We start from the raw sequence: 15,583 nt of genomic DNA, 5'->3' as shown, positions 1-15,583 counted from the left end.
CTCCAGTGTTAAGTGGAGGACTTCGTAGTTTATGGTGATGCATCTATATCAAGGATGGGTGTTGTGTTGATGCAGAGGGGGAATGTGATAAGATATGTATCAAGGAAGTTGAAGCCTCATGAGACGAGGTATCCCACCCACGATTTGGAGTTGGGGGCGGTGGTGTTCGCCCTCAAGATCTGACGCCACTATTTCTTTGGTGTCCGACGTACTATATACACATACCATAAGAGCCTTAAGTACCTTATGGATCAGCCTAACCTGAATATGAGACAGAGAAGGTGGTTGGATGTAGAGAAAGACTATGACAGTGAGATTTTGTATCACGCTGGCAAGGCTAATATGGTAGCCGATGCCCTAAGTCGTAGAGTAGTGAGTGCTCCAATCCGAGACGTGTGCTGATATTGCCATATTTATACATATTTTTAGGCAATATTTATTTACATTTTTACTAATAATTTGGTTATTTGCATAGAATATTGATACTTATAAGCTTAAATTATATTTTTCAGCCAAATTGAAGCATTTTTGAAGAAAGGGAGCAAAAATGACAAACCATGGAACTTTGGAGACTTGGAGTACAAAAGTAGAAGAAACCCACAAATTCATCTCAAATCACGACGTGGACTAGAAGGCCACGACGTGGCATGAGTATTATGGAAGATAAGTATTCGCGAAGTAAAATCATTGCCCGATAAGGATTCCTCCGAAGTCACGACGTGAAGATGTCATTCACGACGTGAAACACAAATTTCGAAATTATTATAAAAACCTAAGATTATTACGATTGAAGGGGCTTTTTTTGCCTTGGAAGGTTCCTGGAGACGATTTTCAGAAGAAGAATAAAAAGTTTGGAATTGGCTTTCAACACCAAGGGAGAAGAAGTTCATAATTTGATTCATAGTTTGGTACATTTAAACATGTTTTTTATTATGAATTTTGTTTGCTTAGTTGCTAGGATGTCCAGCTAAATCTAGCTGCTTTTGTTAGCTAGATGAAGCTGGAACTCATGGTGTATTTACTTTAGCTTTGATTTACTAGTTGGTTAAGACTTGTGTTGGATTGATTTTACCTAGCATGTTTGTTTGATAATTGATTGCTTTAAATTCTTGTTCTGTGTAGTTAGTGTATATGAAGTTACCCCTCAAAATGAAACCCATCTACGAATCCGGAGCCTCATCTCACCTACTCAATAAATGAATTGTCCCAACCTCAACTCGAGAGTTTGATTCCACAATAGAATTAGAACCACTCATTTTCAATCTAATACTTAACCCGAACCCGCGATTCATAAATTTATGCACACACATCTCTCCAATTCATTCTGATTATGATAATCCCTCCTCAACCCGGGATACAACAATCATCGACCGTTACGGAGACCCTAGTCTCGCCCCTGGTCCGGCAACCAGGTTCCAGAAGACTCAAGTGGTAAGGCTACCCAAGCCTAAGAACTCCAATGTGTCATAATCTGACTAGTGAATACTACCGCTCCCGGTAGAACAATATTCACTCTTATCGAGTACTAAGTGTTGCTTCTCCCTATAGTATCACAACACTCTCTCACTAACAAGTGAATACTTGGCTCCTCACAGAACTACAACACTCTCTCGCTGACTAGTGAGTACTATGGCTCCCCGTAATATCACAACATGCTCTCGCTAACTAATGAATACTACAGCTCCCCGCAGTATCACAACACTCCCTTGCTGACTCATGGATGCTACGGCTCCCCATAGTCTTACAACACTCTCTCGCTCACTGAATCACCATGGGCTCACTCCATGGTTTTCATGATAATCCCAATCGATTGCTCCCACTCGAATCCACTTGCTCGCTTATCACCCCATAATCTCATCGTCAAGCCATCACTACACTGAGTTCACCAACTTATGCTCTGCAGCTCAACATTTATAGGTGCTTACACCCACCCTGCTTATGCACCACCACTCCTGATGTAAGTTCTCATAGGCAATGCTCTTTTCTCAGCATAGATACACCCTTAGACAGTCCCACTCCTGCGACGCTTAACTGATGGGTTCCTACTGGAACAAACGTCTCTCGGTACTCCACTCACCATCCCACAACTCGAGTGTCAACATGACCAAAAATTAGGACACCATACTCGGGCACCTCGTTGCACCATCACAACATCTCACGATGTCTTGCCTCAACCACTGATCTTCGATTTACATAACTCGAAACCTCGAAATACTCCCACCTCACAAATTGAAACACGAAGGAATCATCAACGATTGAAAACACGTTGAAAAAAAATCCGAAGCTCCACCCTCTACTAATCACCACCCATACGAACTACTCATACCAACTATGAAATTGGTTGACAAATAAACTATTGCCCCTCCTAGAGTATAGATCACAATCTATACCTATACCCACAAATCTCAGTTATTGCATCTTGAACTCAGTGACCCAACCGCCTCGAACTCAATATTTGCAAACTCGAAAAATCCCTAGCCATAATAAATTCTTTGACCAATGGCCACCTGCTATGGATTCACTCATCCTTCCTTAAGCACATACTCATGCATCATCCCACCTTGCGCCTCGCCTCATCCACCAATAACCTAGGTCTCATGTGTCCGCACCGTGAGTCTCCATAACCATTTCTCTAACCGCACTTGAACGGATCACTAATCCTCTAAATAGAATACTTAGTTCTCCCCCACTCAGGGTTCAAAACATCACCAATTAGCATACCAACAATCTACTCCGTAGACTGTTTCACCAGGTATATGACACCTGACTCTTGGAACATACCACATAATCACTTCAATGATCTTCCTGATGGAACCAAGCAACTCCAAATATCCCGTAACTCAGACAAAAATCTCAGAATCCTCCCAACGTGACTGCCTCTAGTCATCTTGAAGCCTCATACCGATATACTGCCAGATACCCCAACCGTTTCGAATTAGTCCTGACTCTCAGTCCGGAAATAATGCACTATCATGCACTTCGTCTCTGACTCCTCGACCAGCCTAGCATCGCGAAAGCATCATAAAAGCAAGATACCTCACTCTTACAGTCGATACATAACGTAACAAGGGCCACCGCCCTGATATACTCCTCTTAACCACCTGAAATTGCTGCTAAAACTACGCCCCCCTCAATAAGGCACCTCCTTGTTCTCTTCCATCTTAGAGCCAAAACTGTCTCATGGTATAAGGAATACCTCGCATCAAACATATTGCCCAAAATACTCTGGTGATAGGGTTGTAACCCTATGCTACCCCACGGGGTTTACCTCCAAACTCCGAAACCTGAAGCTCATCATCTCTTTTGTTTCTTCCATGAAACGAGGACAGTGCCACTTTTGCCACAGAAGGTGATGCCTCATTTATCATTTGATTGCTCAACTCAAACCGCGATTCTCCAATAAGCATCATCTCTACTCATCCCTAAGTCTTGCGACTCCAACTGGCATCTCATTAGAAATCTCTCGGAAACTAACTTGATTTCCCTCTCAAGGTACGCTCCATTGAAACTCGTTCGACCTGGCCCTCTGGCCCCACACTCTATTACATCTTATCTTAGTCTAATATATCATAACGGGATAACTGGTAAAACCAGAAGCACTAACCGCCACGAATCATGGTACTCGAACCATGTGATCTCCTTTCGACTTCTACGAATCATGGTACCCGAACCTATATCCTCTTTATCTGCTATGAATCATGGTATCCGAACCATGTTATCTCCTCTCAATCTTCTACTTAGAACCTATAGAATTCTCCATGTTTATAGTACAGGTCCTCTGCTTTTAGTAGTATGTGCCCATACTACCTGCCACATCTACCCATACTATCCACACGGATCATCCCATATTTCCTAAGTAGCTGCTTAACCTTCTCGATCACCAATCCCGTTAAACCTGGTCATTCCCCACCGAATACTCTCCTCTATAAGTGTACTTATCTGACTAAGGTCACTCCCTAGGCTCTTCCTAGGTTCTCACATTTCTCTACCATCAACTGCTGAAGAACTCCTTATAATGCCAGCCTTCTACCTCCTAAATATCATCATATTCACTTAGTAGTTGACTCCCATCATCAATAGTTCCACAAAGCACGAAGCAAGCAGCATTCGGGGATCGAATAATCTTTACCAACATGTAAAACCATTCTAGGTTAAAACTCTATTTGCTCTACTATAACACAAAAGGTATCATTGAACTCAAGCAACCCTACCTCTCGCAGGTATCTAACTACTCCCTCAATAGGATTCTCCAATGCTCATCTAGGTATCTCTCCTAGATTACTCCTCTACTCAAAGCTCTCTTTAAAAGATTCCTGTTGGATACTCTTATTCTGCACATACTCAAAGCACATCACAGATAACAACAATTCTTAGGCTAAGGCATCACAAATCAGGCAACTCTATCCCTAATATATGAAATACCTAGCCTATATCCTAGCATGCATCACTAATATCTCAATAATAACTCATAACACAAATAAGTAAGGGTATTTTAGGAAATCAATGTTCGGGCTCTGGCTGATTGTACACACTGCTCCTTTTCGTTTTCTCTTAGAAATTCTTGCTCGCTTTAGAAAAATCATTTCCTTTGAAATTTTTCCTCAAATCCCCAGTTTGAGTCCATACATACCTGAAGGTGCATCCGAATCCCTCAAACCAAGGCTCTGATACCAACTTGTAACACCGTAAATCTTCAAACAAATTTTTCGTTTTAAATTCACATAATTCTCATAACACATTTCACAAAATCTCATCGATTTAATTTACAAACGTAATTCCATAATTGTTTGATTAATAATCCAGGATCCTCAAAACATAACTCTTTCTCTGGTGTGTACAATCAAGCTGGTGCCTTCCCGTGATCCTGAGAAAACCTGGAATACATATCACATAACACGTTAAGCATGAATCTTAGTGAGTTCCCCAAAATACCACACACAACTCATTAGCCACTCAAGGATATAACACAATAAGACCCTCCGGTCAATGTGTCTCAGTGGGGCCCTTCGATCCCACGACTCAGGTCGACCCTCCGGTCCTAACTCAGTAAGAACAGAATAATACACATCATAAATCACATAGACATAATGCAAGATATCACAATACTCAATATAAACATATAAGACCCTCTGATCACACAAGAATTACCACTATAGGTAAAGTATAGTGAGAGGACTCACCTCAGATGATGAACAACCCCTAAAAATGTTGCTACTGTGCACCGAACTCTATTTCTAAGCCAAACCCACAATTAACCCAATTAGGAACTCAGTCCAAACTCTCACTCACTAGGTCTAAAGGTAGTCCAGTAACTAGCCCATCAATAACCTAAAATCCATTGGGCTCACTAAGGCCGAATAACAAATGGGCTCTTTCGAGGCCCAATTCTCAAATCTAAATGGAAAGCCCAACTCAAGGTCCCAACGCGCACACACACACACACACACACACACACACACACACACATATATATATATATATATATATATATATATATATATATATATATTCTGGTCCAAAACTCTATTGCAGCAAGCCCAAACTCCATGCCCAACACTCAAGGCCTAAAATGAGACTTAGCCCAAAAAGTCCACAGTGAAGTTACTCAGGGCGTACCTACCTTGGTACGCTCAGCGTACTCACGAATCCAGATTGGCCATCGGGGACACTTGGTCAGTACTTGGGGCGTATTGGAATTACGCTCAGTGTACTTCCCAGATTTACTCTTTCTACTCATATGGTCTTAATTCGATAAGACCTTGGCTCATGACACAGATCTGGACTCCCTAAAAGCTCTTACTCCATAAAGTCAGTGATTTTAAGCCTTGTCATGGCTGATAAGGTCACAAACACACAAAACTCTCACTCTTCTATCACAAAATGCTCATATCACATGCATGGCTTGATTCCAACGTCCAAGTCTTGATTTTTATGACATTACACCACTAAATACTCTCAAAGGGGTTGATCAAAATCTCTGGAGCTGAATATCTTATAAAGTCTCCAACTTTTGGGACAAAACCCTAAAATACTCTACTAAGATGCACAAATCAAAAGAGTGAAAAGCTTGAAGCTTTATACCTCTATATGAAGCTCCTAACATAGACATGATCAGATCCAAGGTCCTGTACTCGGACTCCTTCTTCTCCAAAGCTTCTTCTTCACTCCAAGAATACACAAAAACACTCAAAGACTCTTAAATGCACTCACAAGCTCCATAAACGAAGGTTTAGGGTTTAAGAAGGTTTGATGGTTGAGAATGGTGGCCAAGAATGAGGCCATCATATCATCCTTTATATAGGGACACACCCAAAATTAGGGTTTTCACTATGTGCCTAGTACGCCTAGCATACTAGGTGGCTCTGCTTAAAAATCACGCACATAAGTATGCTAAGCGTACACACACGTACGCCCAATGTACTCAGCTGCCACCCTTCTCAAATAAGGGACTTATCCTGCCAAAACGTCAAAGTTCCATTGCTTCCTCGATATAACTCCATTTCAAATGAACCTCATATCCACGGAAAGGTGACGAGATGCCCCACGCTTCTAGCAGCTCGTCGCAACCCCGAGACTTCCTCATGCCCGGGTTGCAACCTACGAACCCTAATCACGGGCGATCCAAAACAGGATGTTACAATACATATCAACATACTTGCTAGCATATCTGGGTGTTGGCTTACCCTTTTGCTCTCTTTCAACCGAATACTGCCTAACATATAAACCCATACTCACATACCATCATACATAACCATGAGCCATACATATATCACAATCAGTAAAGATGCTTTATGCCAAACATAGTCTTGTCATTATGCCACGGGCTGCCATGTGCTCTTTCTTGCCAAGCGGGCCACCCCCTCAATCTCACAGATAATTACCAAGAGCCACCTCCTGGTCTTCCATGCAAGCTTCCTAAAGACAACTACCATACATGCTACTCTACTTAGCTAATCAGCATATAGTGTGCCAGGAGCTACCTCCTGGTTTTTCATACATAATAACATATAATGTTCCAGGAACCTCCTCGTGGTCTTCCATACATATTGCCTAGGGCTAACCCGTGGGTTTTCCTACCATACATAATAATGTACTGTGTGCCAAGAGTTGCCTCCTGGTCTTTCATGCATAATGCATAGGGCTAACCCCCGGGTCTTCCTATCATATATAAACTAAATGGGCCAGCATTGGTGCCTTAGACCCATACAAACAATAAGGAGACTCACCTCACACTGCTGAAGTCCTGCGAATAACGTTATGGCTGCTGGCTAACAAATTCTGGAACATGTCAACATCAAAATAACAACCCAATTAACAATTGGGTTCCAACACATATCCATAAGTCCACACTTGGGGTAAAAGATTACTTTACCCCTATCTTAGCTTGATTCAAGCCTAAATCCCAATCCAAAAGCCCAAAAATCAACAATGAGTCAAAGCCCAACATATGGCCCAATTTTCCAAATTGGGCACAAACCTTTTCATGGCCTTATACTAAGCCCCAATCATTTAGTCTAGTCCAAACACTTGGCATTTCTAATGGCCCAATATCTCATAATCATAAAGGCGTAATTATGGCCCATCTATGGCCCAATTTTCCAAATTAGGCCCAAACCTCTTACATGGGCCTTACCCTACAGCCCATTAAATTATTCTAGTCCATATGCTTGATTTTGGATGGCCCATTAATAGTGCAATTACCAAAGCCAAATGGAAAGACCCAACTCGAGGCCCAAGTGAAATTAGGGTTTTCACATAAAATGATGATTAGGATTAAGTGTTTATCACTTAACCCATTAAGGACTTAATCCATTACGTTTGTCACTATTCTAAATAAATCATATGGTGTGATTGGGCTTAATACACAATTATGTTCCTATGGCCCAAATGTGGGTCCCGATAAGTCCAAGCCCGTAATTTCAAAATTAGGGTTTTCTAAACCCTAATTAGTGTTTCAACCCAATCATAGCCCAATAGGCCCAATAGCTAGGTTTTTTGAGCAATTAGGGTTCATTAGGCCCATTAGTCACATGTTTGGGCTTTTTGGTCAATCAATTCATTATTGGGACCATTAGAGTTTCCGTCTGTTTGTCCAAGCATCCCAAACGAGTTACAATACAAATGAGGCACACCACCACCCGACACGGCAGCCAGTGGTGGCAGCCACCACCTCGGAGTGGTGTTTAGGGTTTTCCTTTTCATTATTCCGACATGATTACAGTTTACAATGCAAAATCCAAAAATAAACACACACACACACACACACTAACTAACATAAACACACACACATGGTGGCAGCCACCACCTCACTGCGGTGGTGGTTGCTGTTCTTGGTTTTCCAACCAAAAAAACCCTCACACTACAAAACACATACACCTACACGATTCTGATTTGCTCATAAGGTCCAGTCACCCACCTGGTGGCTCACAGCAGCGACGACAACTGTTTCATGATGACAGCCACCACCTCACAATGGTGGTGGTGGTTTCTTGATCCCCAAGGATTCCTGATCATTCATGACCACACTGTAGCAAATCCGACCCTTTTTCGGCCCCCGGTAGTCGTCCCGGTTGCTCAAAGCATCATTAGCGACGAACTATAGTGGTGGCGATCATTAGTATGCAACGGCGAACGACGATGGCTTCGTTTTCTTGTCAGAAATGACCGCAGTGACGACAACATGCTGTGGAATAAATAAGAAAAGAAGAAGAATTGCGATTTAGAATAACTATAGCAGCCGTGGAATCGGCCTCGTTCGTTGTCGGGGTCGCAAGCGGTTATCGGTTGTGGTTTGTGACCTCAACAATGGTGGTGGCGGTGCTGGAGGTCGTTGAAACGGAGGTGGTGGTGGCGTTTGACTACAAGGTGGCGATGAGCATGCTGGAGGCTAACGTCCCAAGCTAATGGCACCTTTATCGGCTGGGAATTACGGTCCCTTGGTAGCCACAGCTGACTGGAAGAGCGTATGTGGTAGCGTTCATCGATTCCGGCGAGGATAGGAGGTGGCGGCTGAAGGGTGGAGGGTGTAAGTGACGGCTGCAGCTTCCCATTAGGGTTAGGGTTCGCTTCCTTATATATGGAGGCAGCCGTTAAGCATCTTCCCTATAATTACAGATTTCGTCCCTCCCTCCCATTTTTCTTCATAATGACTCCATAAGTTACCCTTTTAGCCCCTGCCTCCATAAAATCTTTTCATCTTTAATCCAAAATTTACGATTCAGCCCCCAACTTCTAAAAGTACTTTTAGATTTAATTCTGAAATTACACTTTAGCCCCCGAATAATCTAAATTGTAATACTTGGCTCCCCAAAACCAACACCCCACTAATATTATTAATTTTAGGCTATTTTTCATTCATAAATTTGCTCATTTATTTATTTAATAAATGGTGTGTTACACCTGTCGTCAGGTCAAGGCGGAGCACCAACATCCACATGGCCCGTTGCAGCCTTTAGAGATTCCTCAGTTGAAGCAGGAGCAAATTTCCATGGATTTTATCACCAAATTAATGAGGACCGCGCAAGTTTTCGATGAAATATGAGTGATTGTAGACCGGTTGAAGAAGATTGCTCACTTTCTGGCTATCAGTGAGAACTCTTCTACGGAGAAATTAACTGAGATCTATGTTCTAGAGGTGGTGGTACGGCATGGAGTGCCGATATTGATAGTGTCAGATCGAGATGTGCATTTTACTTCCAGGTTCTGAAAGAAATTTCATGAGGATTTGGGCACCCGCTTGCACTTCACTACTGTATATCACCCATAGATAAACGGGTAGAGCGAGCGGACAATTCAGACGCTCGAGGACATGCTATGTGCATGTGTTATGTACTTCGGTGGAAGTAAGGGCTCCGATTTTGCCCGTGGCTGAGTTTTCATACAACAACAACCATTATTCCAGTATTGGTATGCCTCCCTTTGAGCTTTTATATAGGAGGAGGTGTTGGACTCCCATCTGTGACGTAGGGCAGAGAGTGATGGGAGGCACTGAGATAGTGCTCAAGAAGACAGAGCAGATCCAGCAGGTTAAACAAAGGTTACTATCAGCCTGGATTCGTCAGAAGAGTTACGCTGACCGGCACTGTTCAGAGCTAGAGTTTCACGTCGGAGATTTTGTCCTCCTGAAGGTGTCCTCATGGAAAGGGGTGATCCAATTCAAGAAATGTGAAAAGTTGGGCTATAGATACATTATTCCTTTCAGGGTGATCGCCTGAGTGTTGGATTAGTGTCTAAGTCCATAACTATTTTGGTATGTACTTGACCTGATGGTGCATGGTCCTTTTGGGTTGCCTTCACCAAAGCAACTTGATTGGAGAAATGAATAAAGAGAGAGAGGTTAATATGATTTATTAATATGTTATAAGAATAATATATTAAAGGAGAAATAATATTTGTTTAATTAATATTGGTCAATAATTAATTAAGAATTAGTTTTGTGATCAAATGTAATTAATTAAACTAGAGGGGCTGATTTGTAATTATGTGATAGTTACAAAATAAGGTAAGGATTATCTTATTTATATGGTGGACGAATTTAAGGTTGGAAAGCCTTAGAATTTGAGTATGATAAGGATTCAAGGATTATCTTATTGGTTGCTTAATGGATAATCAACTAGATAAGGATAATGACTGAAACCCTATCTCTACACCTATATAAACACCCCTAGGGTCATGAATTCGTGTATCCCTTCCCAAGAGGTCCTAGATACGAATTCTAACCTCTCACCTCTCTCTTTATACCTTCTCCATTTGCTTATGGTGTTTGTGAGCCATTAGAGGAGTGACACTTGTGACTCTAAGCATTCCAAAGCAAATTCAAGGAGGAATTGGGATTGTTATTGCTACATAACAATCAAGGTATGATCTTAAACCTAATTACATATTAATATGATTATTTGTATGCTAGAATTAGGGTTTATAGTCTTGGATTCAAAGCATGTACAATAGAGAAACCTAGATCCAAGCATTAGGATTTGTATGAGCACATAGGATGTCTTATGACTAAAACCCATCAGTGGTATCAGAACCAGGTTGGTTTCAATTGTATTGATGCATTGTATAACTGAAAAATTCGATTTTTTGGATTGTGGAGGCTGGACTCGCCGAGTCCATGGCTGAACTCGCCGAGTCCATGCAGACTCGACGAGTCCATGCCTGACTCGACGAGTCAACTCGTCAGATAATGCTTATCTCGGGATTTCTTGTTGTTTTTGCATATGGATAGTTACCTTATCATGTTAGATCAATATAAATCCGATTTTATGATATATATGACTATATTCTTGATCTAATTAAAGATAATTATCAATTAACAAGATAATTGTTTCCTTATAAGATAATTGATTAATTATTTTGAGTAAATTGATAAATTGTTTTGCAAGAAATCATTAAATAAATAAAATATGGATAATTATGTGATTAAATGTTAATTTAAAATTATTTGTTATTTGATCCTTGTTGTTATGAAAGGTTTCATATTTTCCCCTTTAGGTTTTATAGTTTAAATTTGAACCTAAAAGTTTTGGAGTTTTAAAATTTAAATAGTTAAAACCCTAATGTTTTGAAAAAGGTTTCAAAACTTGCCCTCAAGTTTTGGAATTTAAAAGTTGATTAAAGGTTTAATTAGAAATGTTAAATTCTAAAACCCTAGTAATGTTTTGAAAAGTTCAAATCACACCCTTATGGTTTTATTAATTAATTAAGGAGTATAGTTAAAAGAGGTTTAATAAATCCATAAAAGTTTAGGTTAACCTTTTAATTGGATTAAAAGTGTAATTGTTAAAGTTAACCATATAGTATTTTAAAAGTATAAAATACACCCTATACTATATATAACATTAAAAGTCTAACATTATATATATGTATGAGTAAAAGTCAGTCTTACCGTTAGTAGGCCTCATTCACAAAGCTGGTCTATAAGGGGTGTTTAAGGAAATTGCCTATAAAATGGCGATTGAATGGGTATCCACTCTTACCCACCGCACTCTTGACTAGTGGAGGGTCGTTAGCCGAACGGGTAGGATAGGACGAAACCTTCCATTATAAGTATAATGAAATACAAAGTAACTAAATGTTTTTCAAATTCCCAATCTTTGTTACTTATGCAAAAGTGAATTGATGCAATTCCATGAAATTACACTTTGTGCCCTTGCGAAGACATTAGTGGAGCGTGTGTGGTTTACCGGCACACTAAATGGTTCTAAGCAAAGGTAGCAAAGGGTGACTCAATGTTTGTCATAGTTCGGTGGAGCGTGTGTGGTTTACCGGCACACTAAATGGTTCTAAGCAAAGGTAGCAAAGGGTGTCTCAATGTTTGTCATAGTTCGGTGGAGCGTGTGTGCTTTACCGGCACATCGAATAGGTGATTGTAACATGTGAGGGCACCATGTAGTTTGCATGGTTATTCACACCCGCTTTGTGATCCTCTGCATCCCAATCACAAACAAGAGGGGCATATCGAGATTTAAACATGCCATTGAAATGTTCAATGAATCTCAAAGGATCTAGGAGTTTTCATAGATTTAAAACTTAAATTTCTTTTTCGTTTTTCATGGTGGAAATTAGTGAATCGTCATTCACTTACCTTCAAATGTTCTGCAATTTGGGTTACGACATCCCTCTCCCGAGTTGTAGGATATTGTATTGGGTCCTATCCTTGGAATTTCATTTGGGTGATTTACCAAGGACTCAATCAATCAACTAACTTGAATTCGTTTTTCTCCCAATGTGAAAGTTCGACAACTATAGTCTTCTCAAATCCCGTGGAACAAGCATTCCACATGAAGATGATATTCCACGATTCGATCGAGGAACAAGAAATCATGCTTCACTTCCTCCTACTCCTCCTCCAATTATTCTCCCTAACCCACAAGATTGTAAAATTGAAAGGTTCAATATCACTCAAGCCCTTTTGGTAAGTAAACATAAAGAGGGCAAGTCGGTGTGTGCACACGTCTTAGGGATGAAGTCACACATTGATAGACTAAGAATGATGGGATCCATTGTCGGTGAAGCGATGGCTGTTGATTGGGTTCTTCAGTCACTTCCTAACTCGTATAGTGAGTTCGTAAGAGAGTACTATATGATGAACCACGACGTGACACTTATAGATCTCACCTACATGCTTATTGCTGCTGAATCAACAATGGTTTGGCGCAATAGAAAAGCAAAGTTGATTGGTGAATCTGCCTTCAAGACCTCTATGGATATAGACAATGGCAATGAAAGACATGCAATGATCGAGAACTTTGATCATAAGAGAAAGGCGATGTCTGAAGTAGTTCCATGTGTTGTTCCAAAGGAGTCAATTTGCTTTTATTGCCAAGAGAAGGGGCATTGGAGACGAAGTTGCCCTATTTACCTAAGAGATCTAAGAGATGGGAGAGTCAAAAGTATGACTACGCTTTAGGTAAGAATCCACTATCTAACTCCATTAAGTTCCTATTCATTGATTCTTAATACATGATGTGATAAGATTTCATTTGAATGTTTTGAAGGATCGGTGAAAAGAAAGGAAGCTTGATAAGAGAGCAAGATGAATCTAATCACAAGAGATGGATCTCGATCTCATGGACTTGAAGATTGGATTTTGAGCTTAGATAGTTATGATAGAGTTGTTAGAAATTTTCTTTTTACATAGTTTTCAATAGATTTTGCATTGTAAGGACAAATGTTTTTCCACTGCTTTTATAAATAAAATAAATTTTGTTTGACTTATTTATTTATTTATTTACTTCCTTGCAATGAAATCGTTTTGAAAATTGATGTTTGCATATTTCTACAACGAATGGATATGATTCTTAGTTATGGAAATGTCGAGAATTTACCAAATAGGGAGAGTTTCTCATCGCCCAAAGTTTCAAATTGGACCGAAACTTGGAATCATGCAACTTGGTTGCACGATGAATGAGAAATTTCATATTTTGGAAATTAGACTAATTCGTTGACAAAGTGTCAAGTGAAGGACTAGGAGATCGAGTACACAAAGTTGTGTGTTGATCAAGTTCACCATAAGAGTAACAAAGATATTCGTCATGATTTACTAAAGGCTTAGTAAACATGATTACACTTACAAGATTAAGTGTAATTTTGAATTGATTAAAGGGTTTAGATCAATAGCAAAACGAATAAGAAGAATCAAGTAGGCAGAAAGATAAGAGTTTCTCCATTCTAAGAAGAAGGGAGAGTAGCTTTTATGCTTTATGATAGGTCTTAATGATTAAGAACCATATCTCAATTGATCCTCTAAGTGAGTCTTGGTACAATTGTATGTCCAAGAAGAGGAATCAAAGATTGAAAAAATGGTCAAATCAAGAAGTCAATCATACTTCATTCCAAAACAAGTCTTAAAGTCAACACTGTGACATTGAGTGAATAGTATTAAGAAGGTTTATAACATTCATCAATTGGGGAAAGTTTTGATGTCTTGGATAAGACAAAGACCAAATAAGACCAATACTATGGAGTGTTTTGTTTTGATAAAAGCTACACTAACTCTTGAATATTTGTTTGTCAAGAAATGTTTATTGACAAAAGAATCTTATATGTCAAGGAGTCAGTGGGAGTCTTAATGGTCTTGAAAGGTTTCAAGAACAAATCAAATAAACCTTATTGATCATCACTAGCACACGAGTTGAGGTTTACAACCTATCGTGAAGACATTATTTTGTTTCTGTGCCAATCCAATCGAGTTAATTATGCATGTGAGTCCTATGAGTTCTCATTTGAATGCATAAAAGGCAAGGACCTTGATCAATGGAAAGTACATTGATAGGAAAAGGTGAGCTGCTTAACTACTTGGAAAACGTGGTGGGTAGCTGTGCTACCATAAGGCAAGAAATCAAGATTAAGGAAGTTCGATCCATAAGGGGTTTAATTTGTCGTAAACTTTGGTTTTTAACAAATTCACATGGATAGGAACACATACACCGTTTAAATCTAAGTGTCATAAGATTTCCTCCTTCATGAAAATGATTGTGAGAAAAATGCTTTCACTAAGAAAGATTTTAAAAGATAGTGATTGTAAAATTGCATTCTCGAATTCGATCATGGTTACGACATCCCTTTCCATAATTTGAATTGTGAGGTTTGGCAATTAGTCTTAATTGTTAAGACACACATATGAACTATCTAAGGCAAAAGTGTATAAGTTCAAGAAGCCTTTATAAAAGATTATCAAAGCACTAAGTATTAGAAACATGAACTTAAGAAATTCAATAAGTATTGTTTTTCTAAAAGTTAAGATGTTTATAAATACATGTCGAAGCTAGTGGGAGGATAAGTGTTATGTTTTATAATAATCATCATGATAGTGGGAGCATAAATGTTATGATTGTATGATTATTAAGGCACGTATTGCATAGTTGGCAATATTAATTATAGAAAACAAGAGTCATACTTTGCAAAGTTGTAAAGTTGTTTTGCTATAATTAAGGGAGAGAATATTATGCTTCATTTCAAATCTAAAGGATTAGGTTGTGGAATGTTAATAAATTTAGTCAAAGGTATATAGTGTGTTCTTAAAATTTCGATTATGATTACGGCATTCCTCTTCACAATTCGAATTTTGAGATCATAGCAAATA

The sequence above is a fragment of the Lactuca saligna genome, chromosome 6, assembly GCF_052625555.1.
Source record: "Lactuca saligna cultivar CGN05327 chromosome 6, ASM5262555v1, whole genome shotgun sequence".
Taxonomy (NCBI): domain Eukaryota; kingdom Viridiplantae; phylum Streptophyta; class Magnoliopsida; order Asterales; family Asteraceae; genus Lactuca; species Lactuca saligna.
This window is presented reverse-complemented; position numbering follows the sequence as displayed.